Here is a 13,295-nt window from a genome sequence, read left to right as displayed (position 1 = left end):
CAGCACAGAACCCGGGTACCTCCAAACTGCCTTTCCAGGGTTTCCACTGCAGCTGCCGCTGCTGCCAAACCCTCAGACAGGATTCTGCCCTCCTGGGGTCCAGGCAGCTCTGGCCCAGGAAGGCAGAGCAAAGGATTTCCTCTGAGAGAGGGTGTTACACCCTCTCCCTTTGGAAATAGGTGTGAAGGGCTGGGGAGGAGTAGCCTTGATGGGCACAGATGGTGCCCATCTCTGCATAAGCCAGTCTACACCGGTTCAGGGATCCCCCAGCCCTGCTATGGCGCGAAACTGGACAAAGGAAAGGGGAGTGACCATTCCCCTGACCAGTACCTCCCAGGGGAGGTGCCCATAGCTCCTCCAGTGTGTCCCAGACCTCTGCCATCTTGGAAACAGAGGTGTTGGGGGCACACTGGACTGCTCTGAGTGACAAGTGCAAGCAGGTGACGTCAGAGACCCCCTCTGATAGGCTCTTACCTTTCTTGGTAGCCAATCCTCCTTTATTGGTAGCCAAACCTACTTTTCTGGCTATTTAGGGTCTCTGCTTTGGGGAATTCTTCAGATAACGAATGCAAGAGCTCCTCTGCATCTTCCTCTTCGACTTCTACCAAGGATCGACCGCTGACTGCTCCAGGACGCCTGCAAAACCACAACAAAGTAGCAAGACGACTACCAGCAACATTGTAGCGCCTCATCCTGCCGGCTTTCTCAACTGTTTCCTGGTGGTGCATGCTCTGGGGGTCGCCTGCCTTCACCGTGCACCAGAAGCCAAGAAGAAATCTCCCGTGGGTCAACGGAATCTTCCCCCTGCTAACGCAGGCACCAAAAGACTGCATCACCAGTCCTCTGGGTCTCCTCTCATCCTGACGAGCGTGGTCCCTGGAACACAGGAACTCTATCCAAGTGACTCCCACAGTCCAGTGATCCTTCAGGAACAAGTTTGGTGGAGGTAAGTCCTTGCCTCCCCGCGCTAGACTGCAAACCTGTGTACTGCGTGATTTGCAGCTGCTCCGGGTCCTGTGCACTCTTCCAGGATTTCCTTCATGCACAGCCTAGCCTGGGTCCCCAGCACTCTGTCTTGCAGTGCTCAACCCTCTGAGTTGGCCTCCGACGTCGTGGGACCCTCCTTTGTAACTCTGCATGGACTCCAGTTCACAAATCTTCCAAGTGCCTGTTCAGGTACTTCTGCGGCTGCTGCCTGCTTCTGTGGGGGCTCTCTGAGTTGCTGAGCCCCCCTCTGTCTCCTCCTCCAAGGGGCGACATCCTGGTCCTTCCTGGTCCCCAGCAGCACCCAAAAACCTCTACCGTGACCCTTGCAGCTAGTAAGGCTTGTTTGCGGTATTTCTGCATGGGAACACTTCTGCAACCTTCATCGCAACGTGGGACATCTTCCTTCCAAAGGAGAATTTCTTAACCCTCTTCGTTGTTGCAGAATTCCAAGCTTCTTCCATCCAGTGTTACGCCGCGGCTCTCACCGCGGCGCTCGCCGCGGCTCTCACCACGGCGCTCGCCGCGGCAGCGGGCCCCGGTTGCCGCGGCGCGGCACGCCAATCTCGCCGCGGCCGACGCCCCTGTCGCGGGGAGCGCCGCGGCCGACGTTCGGGTTTCGACGCCCACCACGGTTGACGCTTGGGTCGCGGGGGATGCCGCGGCTCAGGCGAAAACCAGGGAGGCTCCAAGGAGCCGGTTTAAGGGTCGCGGCACTCGCCGCCTCCCCTATTATACATTTTACAATAAAAACAGACGCGGCAGGGCCGCTTACAGCGCGTGATGCGCTTTCTTGCATGTTATATCTCACTTACCGATATCCTGGGAACGAAACAGAACCCTTACACATGGTGCACTTTATACTTGTCCTTTTTTTTCCTCTCAGCATGCTGACCACTCCCTCTCTACCCAGCATGCATTGTTTTACGCACATACCTAATTCACTATTGTTATCTCTTCCCCAATCCAAGATGGCGGTGTTCTACTTCCTGTTTCCTGTTTCTTGTCCAGGGGTTTATAAGGGGATTCCAACTGCCTGTTCATTGCGTTGCAACACTCCTTGGTGATAGTCACGCTCCTATTTGATATCCTTCTGCGAATCCTGTCTGTTCCTGATTTGCCTTGTTTTCCTGCCTTCCTGAACTGCGGTCCTAATACCCTGGTGTCCTCCTTTTCGTTTCAGGGAGTTCCTGTGGAGGTTTTTTACCCTACTGGGGTTTTTCCTCTGGGACTCCTTCTGGAGGGCACGGACTGTAGTGGTTCGCTCATACCAAACAGCACCGTGGCTACCGGAAGGGGTCGCCCCTACCTCGGCCAGAGCAGAACCCGTCGGAACAAGGACCGTTCCCCTACGCCTCTCCGCTGCGAGGGTAAGACCGCTGAGAACCGCGACAGATTGCAACGCCCACAATTCCAGTTGCAGTCCGGAACTATGGATAACCCAGTGGCAAACACGGAACCTACTAACCAGGACCTACTGGCGACGATACAACAACAGGCTCAAGAACTCCAGCAATTACGTACTGAGAATACTGTTTATCGACAAGCCTTTGCCTCCAGGACCACAGATGTCCCTGCAGTAGCCGCCTCTACACCTCGATTTTCCGGGGATCCCACCACATTAAAAGAATTCCTGGATGCCTTAACGGTGTACTTTGCCTTTCGCCCCTCGCAATTTGTACAAGATAAGACCAAGGTGGGGTATTTGATTAGTGCCTTATCAGGACCAGCCTTGGCCTGGGCCACACCTCTAGTAACCAGAAACGATCCCTGTCTATCTAATTATTCCACCTTTATCACTACTTTTAAACAGATGTTTGAACGCCCTGGACTCGAGGCGTCAGCAGAAGAGGCTCTTTGCGAAGTCCAACAAGGGGGTCAGGATGTATTACAATACATCACCCGTTTCAGACAATTAGCTGCAGAAACAACCTGGGTGGAACGTACCTTGGTGACACTCTTCCGTAGAGGTCTAAGAGAGGACATCAAAGATGAACTAGTACATTCTGCCAGGATAGAAAACCTCAAAGGGTTGATGGACCAAGCACTAACTATAGAGTATCGGTTAAATGAACGACGAATGGAGAAAAAGAAGAGTCGTTTGCCTTTTCACTCAGTACCATCTCGTCCCTTCGCCCATCGTTCCGAGGAAGCCCGCCCTGAATCCAAAGGGAATACCGAGGAAGAGCCCATGCAGATTGACACAGCTCGCGGACCTCTATCCGCCAGCGAAAGGGAACATAGACGAAGGAAGGGGCTTTGCCTATATTGTGGTGCAGCTGGTCACCTAATTCGCGCCTGCCCCATTCGTCCAACCAAGCCCTTGGGAAACGCCAACTCCCATCCCCAGTAAGAAGGGTGAGGACGGGATATCGTGATATACCTTCTATTTGCTCTTCCAGGGAGGAAGGAACTGCTCTTTTTCTCTTACCAGTTACCCTCCATTTAACTGATGGCCGCGAAGCAAGAACTTTGGCCTTATTGGATTGCGGAGCCAGTGGCCTATATTTAGATGAAACCTGGGCCAAAGAACAACAGATAACACAAATACCCAAAGAAATACCAGAACAGGTACATACTGTTGATGGGTCACTCTTGGCCTCTGGACCTGTACAATACACCACCCCTACTTTCTGTTTACAGTTCGGTAAACATCAGGAAATTCTCTCGTTTGACTTAATCTCATCACCACACCATGTCATGATCCTGGGAATTCCATGGCTTACACGGCACAATCCTTACATCAACTGGGAAACAAAAACCATTTCGTTATCCTCCCATTTTTGTCAGCACCATTGCTATCCGGCCGGGGATTATTGGTCCCCAAAAAGTCTCTCAACAGCACCTGCCCAGGTGGGAGGATCCATTAATGTTCTACAGGGAGTTCCCAGACAGTATCAGGACTATATCGATGTATTCCAGAAGCCAGAAAGACCTGAATTGCCACCCCACAGAGAATACGACTGTGCCATTTCTTTAGAGCCAGACACTGTAGTTCCTTTTGGGCAGATGTACTCCCTCACCGAACCAGAGAAACAAATTCTGAAGGAGTACATAGATGAGAATCTACAAAGTGGGTTAATAACTCCCTCCTCTTCACCCGCCGGGGCTCCTCTTTTCTTTGTACCAAAGAAAACCAAAGACCTGCGTCCCTGTATCGACTTTAGAGGGTTAAACAGGATCACTATCAAAGACCGGTATCCGTTACCCCTCATCAAAGACATCTTAGAAGCAGTCAGAGGAGCCAAGAGGTTCACTAAGCTGGATCTCCGAGGAGCCTATCATCTGCTAAGAATCAGAGAAGGTGATGAGTGGAAGACCGCCTTTAGAACACCTTTTGGTCACTACGAATATAGAGTAATGCCCTTCGGACTCACTAATGCCCCGTCCATCTTTCAAAGATTCATGGATTCTATCTTTTCTGATCTTTTGCAACAAACAGTGGTAGTGTATCTTGACGATATCCTAATTTATTCGGTTCATCCAGAGGAACATTCCAAGCACGTCCGCCAAGTCTTAGAAAGACTCCGACAACATCATTTGTTCTGTAAGCCTGAAAAATGCGAATTTGATCAGATAGAAGTGAAATATTTGGGATACTGTATAGACCAAACCGGAATTGCCATGGACTCAGACAAAGTACAGGCTATATTGAACTGGCCATCTCCTTCTTCCATCAAGGAGACTCAATGTTTTCTGGGACTAGCCAACTTCTACCGGCAGTTCATAGCAGACTTTGCCCAGAGAACCAGCTTCATTACTCAAACCCTCAAAAAGGAACACCTAAAGAAAGGTTTTTGTTGGACACCAGGCGCTGAGTCAGCTTTTCAGGACTTAAAGAAAGCCTTTAGTCAAGCCCCTATTCTTCGACACCCAGACACTAGCAAAAAATTAATTGTTGTCACAGACGCCTAAGAAAGAGCCATTGGGGCTGCCTTGTTACAAAGACAAGACGATGATGACCTAGAACACCCTGTATTCTATCTATCACACATTCTATCTGATTCTGAGCGAAACTATTCCGTGCTAGAACGCGAATTACTCGCCTTAAAGGTCGCGTGCACTGAATGGAGACACTTTTTGATGGGATCAAAGGAGCCCTTCGAAGCCCGGACCGATCATAGAAATCTACAGTGTTTAAGAAATTTCCAGTGCCAAAATAGCCGGCAAGCTCGATGGGCCTTCTTCTTCAGCCAATATGATTTCTATATCACCTACATCCCTGGTTCTCAGAACATCCTGGCGGATGCCCTGTCCCGACGTTATCCTGGGTGCGGTGATTCCGCGGTTCAAAACTTATTCGTCAACAATAAAATCATAGGGGTAGCACAGACCTTTTTAGATCAAGTTAAATCTGAATATGCCCGTCTACACGAAACAGAACTAAAAAGGTTACGTCCACAGCTGCACATAGATCATGACTACTATTATCATGATAAGGCCCTGTTTTTACCCACTAAAACAGTGCAAATCGAAGCCTTACACATGTGCCATGATTCTCCTATTGCGGGTCATCGAGGAGTGAAAGCGACTCAAGATCTTTTGCTTCGCTCTTTCTGGTGGCCAACTCTCAAGGCTGACACTGAGGCATATGTGTTATCCTGTCCTACATGTGCTCAAGCCAAGACACCCCGAACCAGACCTGTGGGCTTACTCCGCCCATTACCTGTTCCCCCAGGCCCATGGCTTACCATATCCACCGATTTTATGTGCACCTTACCTTCCTCAATGGGAAACCACGTCATAATGGTAACTGTGGACTCCTTCACCAAGATGGCCCACTTCACGGCCTTGAGAAAGTTACCCACGGCAAAGGAGTTAAGTCAGGTCTTTACTCAAGAAATTTTCAGGCTACATGGGCTACCCCAAGTTATTATATCAGACAGAGGTCCCCAATATATCTCCAGTTTCTGGAACCAATTCTGCAAGATCTTGGGGATCCAGGTGGCCTTGTCATCCGGGTTCCACCCTCAAACCAATGGACAAACAGAACGACTCAATCAGGGTCTCAAGCAGTACTTACGTAGCTTCTGTAACGCTACACAAAGTAATTGGGCTCCCTACTTACCGCTTGCAGAATTCTCCTATAACAACTCTCTACACAGTGCCTCTAAAGTCTCTCCTTTCTATGGCTCCTATGGTTTCCATCCCAGGGCCTTCCGAACTCCCCTGAGAGACAACTCCAACCTTCCCGCCATCTCCTCTTTCGTTCGACAGCTACGGGGTATACAGCGAATTATCCATTCTAACCTTGTGTCCACCAAGTCCCGCATGAAGACAATAGCAGATAGGAGACGCTGTGCGGCTCCTCTATATCGGGTACATGATAAGGTCTGGCTCTCCTCTAGATTCCTACCTCTCCGACTCACCCAAAACAAATTCAAACCCCGCTTTTATGGTCCCTTTCTCATTCTCAAGAAAATCAACCCAGTATCTATGCGTCTTCGTCTACCTCGGACATGGAAGATCCATCCGGTATTTCATGTCTCGCAGTTGAAACCTTACCATCCTGATCTTTTTCATAGACAGTTGCCCTGTCCCCCTCCTCTGTTGGTTGACAATGTACCGGAGTACGAAGTTCAGGAGGTCTGTGACTCTCGGTTTTTCCATGGGCGCCTCCAATTCCTTATTCATTGGAAGGGATACCCCATGAGTGAGTGTTCCTGGGAGGATGCCTCTTCGGTTCATGCTCCTCTCTTGGTCCGCCGCTTTTTTCGGCTCTTCCCTCACAAACCCGGGGCCTTGGGGGGGGGGCATACTGTTACGCCGCGGCTCTCACCGCGGCTCTCACCATGGCGCTCGCCGCGGCAGCGGGCCCCGGTTGCCGCGGCGCGGCACGCCAATCTCGCCGCGGCCGACGCCCCTGTCGCGGGGAGCGCCGCGGCCGACGTTCGGGTTTCGACGCCCACCACGGTTGACGCTTGGGTCGCGGGGGATGCCGCGGCTCAGGCGAAAACCAGGGAGGCTCCAAGGAGCCGGTTTAAGGGTCGCGGCACTCGCCGCCTCCCCTATTATACATTTTACAATAAAAACAGACGCGGCAGGGCCGCTTACAGCGCGTGATGCGCTTTCTTGCATGTTATATCTCACTTACCGATATCCTGGGAACGAAACAGAACCCTTACACATAGTGCACTTTATACTTGTCCTTTTTTTTCCTCTCAGCATGCTGACCACTCCCTCTCTACCCAGCATGCATTGTTTTACGCACATACCTAATTCACTATTGTTATCTCTTCCCCAATCCAAGATGGCGGTGTTCTACTTCCTGTTTCCTGTTTCCTGTCCAGGGGTTTATAAGGGGATTCCAACTGCCTGTTCATTGCGTTGCAACACTCCTTGGTGATAGTCACGCTCCTATTTGATATCCTTCTGCGAATCCTGTCTGTTCCTGATTTGCCTTGTTTTCCTGCCTTCCTGAACTGCGGTCCTAATACCCTGGTGTCCTCCTTTTCGTTTCAGGGAGTTCCTGTGGAGGTTTTTTACCCTACTGGGGTTTTTCCTCTGGGACTCCTTCTGGAGGGCACGGACTGTAGTGGTTCGCTCATACCAAACAGCACCGTGGCTACCGGAAGGGGTCGCCCCTACCTCGGCCAGAGCAGAACCCGTCGGAACAAGGACCGTTCCCCTACGCCTCTCCGCTGCGAGGGTAAGACCGTTGAGAACCGCGACATCCAGAGGCAGCTTCCTTGCACCTTCATCCGGGGTTTCCTGGGGTCCTGCCCACCCTGGACACTGTTGCGACTATTGGACTTGGTCCCCTTGCTTTGCAGGTCCTCAGGTCCAGGAATCCATTTTCAGTGCACTGCTGGTGTTTGTTGTTCTTGCAGAATCCCCCTATCACGACTATTGTGCTCTTTTGGGGTAGTAGGTGTACTTTACTCCTAATTTTCAGGGTCTTGGGGTCGGATATCTTGGACACCCTGACTGTTTTCTTACAGTCCCAGCGACCCTCTACAAGCTCCCATAGGTCTGGTTTCCATTTGTGGTTTGCATTCCACTTTTCGAGTATATGGTTTGTGTTGCCCCTAGACCTATGTTTGCCTATTGCAACCTATTGTAATTCTACACTGTTTGCATTACTTTTCTGATTCTTACTTACCTGTTTTGGGTTTGTGTACACGTAACTTGTGTATATTACTTACCTTCTTACTGAGGGCACTTACTGAGATACTTGTGGCATATTGTCAGAAAAATAAAGTACCTTTATTTTTAGTAACTCTGTGTATTGTGTTTTCTTATGATATTGTGCATATGATATAAGTGGTATAGTAGGAGCTTTGCATGTCTCCTAGTTCAGCCTAAGCTGCTTTGCCATAGCTACCTTCTATCAGCCTAAGCTGTTCGAAACACCTCTATTCTACTAATAATGGATAACTGGACCTGGCATAGGGTGTAAGTACCTTGGGTACCCACTACAAGACAGGCCAGCCTCCTACAGTGGTTCACATGAAAGACTCTAAGAGGACTTCTTGGAGTGCCAAGGTCTACTAAATGAGTGACCTCACCCTTTTTTTCCACTATGATGTGTGCTCCACTCCATTTGTCTTAGAGTGCTCTTGATGCCACAGGCTCCAGGACCCACACATTCTGCCCTGGTTGGTACACAGTCAGGACAGCCTTCTGGTCATGCCATTGCTTTTACAATTCTTGGCTTGCCTGAAGGTTCTTGCTGGCCTTCTTCATGTACTCAGCCATCCTTGATCGGAGACCAAGTACATATTCCACTATATCTTGTTTATGGGGCTTCAGTGGTTGTTCCTAACCCTCCTTCACAAGTGCAAGTGGACCTCTTAGAGGGTGATCAAAGAGGAGTTCAAAGGGGGTGTGGCCCACTCCTTTTTGGAGTTCCTCTCTGCAGGCAAAGAGAAGGCATGGTAACAGGACATCCCATCTCTTCCTGAGTTTTTCATTATCATACCTTTGAGTGTTTTATTAAAATGCTCAACCAACCCATTTGTTTGGGGATGTAAGGTGTGGCGAATTTGTATCTTACACCACGGTCTTTCCACATTCATTTCAAGTGTGCAGACATTAAGTTGCTTCCCCTGTCTAATACAGCCTCTTTTGGGATACCCACCGTGGCAAAAATTCCAAGTAGGGCTTTGGCGACTGCAGGAGCTGTAGTGGTCCTAAGAGGTATGGCTTCTGGATACCTACTGGCATGGTCCACCACACTAATATGAACCAGTTTCTATAAGCTGTTGGAGGGTCAAGGGGGGCAACAATGTCAATACCTACCCTTTCAAAGGGTACCCCAAGCACTGGTAGTGGGATTAAGGGGGCCTGTGGAGTGCCACCTGTCTTGCCACTGGCTTGACAGGTGACATAGGAGCAACAAAACTCCTTTGTGTCTTCGCACATATGGAGCCAGTGAAAGTTAGGGACCAGTCCATCCCAACTTTTACTTTGCCCCAGGTGACCTGCAAGGGGAATGTCATGTGCTAAAGGCAACAAAAATTCTCTGTATGTAGGGATGACCAGTCTTCTGGTGGCACCAGGTCTGGGTTCCCTTGGCTCTGAATACATAAGGTTGTTTTCCCAGTACACCCTCTGAGTGCCACTGACATCCCCTGCTTCTTCTTTGACAGCTTGCTGTCTCAAACCCTCAAGTAAGGGTCACTTAACTCCTCCCTGGCAGGCCCACCTACATCTAAGAGTTAAACTGTGTGAGCTTGAAGTTCTTCAGGTGTAGGATCTATCCAATGAGTTGATTCCTCCTCCTCAAAGGTGGAAACATTAGTGGAGGTAGGGATAGGGGATAATTTATTACCCTTCCCAGCCCTGCTCTTGGAAAGTTCGGGGTCTTTGCTTCTTGGCTTGTTCCCTAGTAGACACACTACAGGTAGGCCTGTGGACACTACAACTTTTTTAGGACCAGTAAACCACCCCCCCCCCAGTTCCCAGCTGACATCAACAACTGCCATAGGGTGGCTCACAGTATTGTTGTGGGCGTCAGTCACTTAGTACTGGTGACAAGTAGATGTTGCTCAGGAACCACCAGATTTTCAGTCACCATGGCGACACTCAATCAATGCTTATAGAGCGTGGCTATTCACCTGTGAGTGTCTCAAGGCTCGGGTGGGGGTGGTTCCTCAACCCAAAGCCACAAGGATGTCCTGGTGTTGGGCGTGGTCCAGGCACGGACAGGTGCATACTGGTTTGCCAAGCCGCCATTAAGAAGGGGAGGAGGGCACTGGCACCTTTGTCCCTGTAGGCCTCAACCTGAACACCATTTGTTATGGGTTGTTGCTTGTACTTAGCCATACTAAGGGGACAAGCAACAAGGGTGGCAAGGTCAATGCCACCATTAGAGACTTTAACTGCCTCAGTGGTTTCCCTAACTAAACTAACCCCCACTATATTTTGAAGGAGGCTGGCCTGGCCTGTAGGGGGTACCTTAGGTACTTACACCTTATACCAGTTCCAGTTATCCCTTATTAGTGAAATGTGGAAGTACAGCTTAGGCTTTTAGAGGTAATTGTAGCAGAGCAGGTTAGGCTAAGCTAGGAGACATGCAAAGCTCCTGCAATACCACTACAGTTACACAGTACTTATACACAATAAAAAACAATACTCAGTGTTACCAAAAATAAATGCACTTTAGTGACACAAGGCCAAAAATATCCTAGAGGCAATACTCCTTCTGGATGTAAGTATTTTACACAAAATATACACTAGAGACCAAAACCAGGTAAGTAAACAGTCACAGAACAGTGCAAACAATAGAAAATACCATAGAATGCAATAGGAAGAAATAGGCCTAGAGGCAAACCAAACGATATACTGGAATGCGAATCACAAATTCCCCCATTGGCAAGTGTAATGTGTAGAGGGGCATTGGGAGTGTAAGAAAACCACAAAGGTGAGTAAAATACCCCACCCCAGAGCCCAGGAAAGTAGGAGTTAAGTACTGCAAGTTTCCTCAGGACACACTACAAGTCGTGATTAGAGTTAATACAAGAACCAAGCAAGACTGCAAGCAATAAATGGTGGATTCCTGGGCCTGAAGACCTGTAAAGAGAGGAGACCAGAAGTCGTAGAAGATTCCAGGAAGGACAGGTGCCCCTGCCAACCTAGAAGATGATGCAAAAGAGGATTCTCCAATTGGAAGAAGTCTGTAGAAGAGCACCAAAGAAGATGGCTGTGGGTTCCTGGATGTCCCACATGGAGATGTTGGATGCAGGTGAGTTGCAGTGCTGGATTCGTCCAACAAGCCTTGGTTCAAGCAATGTTGCGGATTCCGTCAAAATAGCGCTGCCTGGACCCAGGAGGGACCTGGGGGCCTCAACTCAGACTGAGGAGACAGAGGGGGCTCCCAACACTGGAGGGAACCCACAGATGACCAGGCAGCACACACGGAGGTCCCAGGACATGGGGACAAAGGAGGTGCAAATTGCAGTTGCTGCAGTACTACAAAAGAAGGTCCCATGGCACTGGAGAACAACTCAGCGAGTTGAGCGTTGCAGGATAGAATGCTGGGGACCTGGGCCAGGCTGTGCCCAAATAATTCTTGCAAACAGTGCACAGAGGCCTCAGGAGGTAGAGATGATGCGGTGCACAGGGGTACTGTCACAAACGGGGAAGGCAAGCTCTTACCTCTGCCAAATTTGGACAGCTGGACCTTAGGACAGTCTCTGTCGAAGGGGTCCACCACCTGTGTTCCAGGAAGCATGCTCGTCACCAGGAGAGGAGTCCCAGAGAACTGGTCGTCGTCTTAGAAGATGCCTGTTGGAGCAGGGAAGTGCCTCTGTCACTCCACAGGAGATTTCTTCAGTCCTTCTGGTGCAGGGTGAAGATAGGGAGTCTACAGAGCATGCATACCTTGCAAACTGTTGCAGTTGCTGGCTGTAGCTGAAGTTGCAGGGTCACAGTAGCCTTTCTGGATACTTTATTGCAGTTGCAGCGGTTCCTGGAGCAGTCTGCGGTTGATCCGATGGTCAGAGGATGAAGCAGGAGTTGCAGAGGATTCCAGGTGGAAACTTGCAAGCTGAATCTGAAGAGGAGCCCACAGGAGAGACCCTAAATAGCCCTGAGAGGGGGATTGGCTACCTAACCAGGTATGCACCTATCAGGAGCGGTCTCTGGCGTCACCAGCTGGCACTAGCCACTCAGAGATCTCCAGAGTGTCCCCACACCTTGGAAAACAAGATGGCTAATGCCAGGGACACACTGGAAGAGCTCTGGGCACCACCCCTGGGGTGGTGATGGACAGGGGAGTGGTCAATCCCCTTTCCTTTGTCCACTTTCGCACCAGAGCAGGGACTGGGGGCCCCTGAACCGGTGTAGACTAGCTTATACAAGGAGGGCACCATCTGTGCCCTTCAAAGCATTTTCAGAGGGTCTGGGAAGCTACCCCTCCCAAGCCTGTAACCCCACTTTCCAAAGGGGGAGGGTGTAACACCCTCCTCCCAAAGGAAATGCTTTGTTCTGCCTTCCTGGGCTTGAGCTTCTCAAGCAACTGGAGGGCAGAAACGTGTCTGGGAGGTGGCAGCAGCTGTGGCTTCAACCCAATAGCTTTTAAGACTTGCAGGATGTTCCATAAGTGTCTCAAGTGTACTTCTCATGTGGAGCTATGGATGACTATGTGGTCTATGTATGTGGATGCATAAGAGTTGTGGGGTTTTAGGACAGTGTTAATCAGTCTTTGGAAGTCTTTGGCTCTGTGTCACATGAAGCATAACACAGTAAACTGGTGCAGCCCTATTGGGGTAAAAGACAGTCTTTTCTTGGCCACAGGAGTTGAGGGGAGCCTGTCAGTATCCTTTGCATGGATTAAGAGTGCTTATGTTTTGAGCGTCACCAAGCCTCATAAACATTTCATAGATACGAGGAAGAGGGTACCTATCCTATTTGGAGTTTTTTTTCACTTCCCGAAAATTGATACAGAAATGGATTGACCCATTCAGTATAGCCACTAGGACGATAGGAGAGTACCATTCGCTTACAGGCATTTCCATGACACCCATCTGTAGCATGTTCCTTAGTTCTCCATCAATACCCTCTCTACGTGCCTCCGGGATCCTATATGGCCTAAGCTGGACCTTTCTACACTGGCCTAGTTGTGATATTGTGTTTAATTATGTTGGTTCACCCCAGGATAGTGGAAAACACTCATCTTGGTCCTTCCTGGTCCCGAGCAGTGCTATTTTCCGCTAAACGCGAGCTTTGCGTGTGCCAAGGCTTGTTGGCAGACTCCAATGATGCAAACCTGACTGCAATACTACATTTAGCATGGGACATCACTTGCACCCTCGAGGAAACCGACTTCGTCTTCTTTGGTGCAGTGCTGACTTTTCTTCTTCACCAGT

This window comes from Pleurodeles waltl, chromosome 1_1 (assembly GCF_031143425.1).
Source record: "Pleurodeles waltl isolate 20211129_DDA chromosome 1_1, aPleWal1.hap1.20221129, whole genome shotgun sequence".
Classification (NCBI taxonomy): domain Eukaryota; kingdom Metazoa; phylum Chordata; class Amphibia; order Caudata; family Salamandridae; genus Pleurodeles; species Pleurodeles waltl.
The sequence above is the reverse complement of the archived record's forward strand: the minus strand, read 5'-3'. Positions refer to the sequence as shown.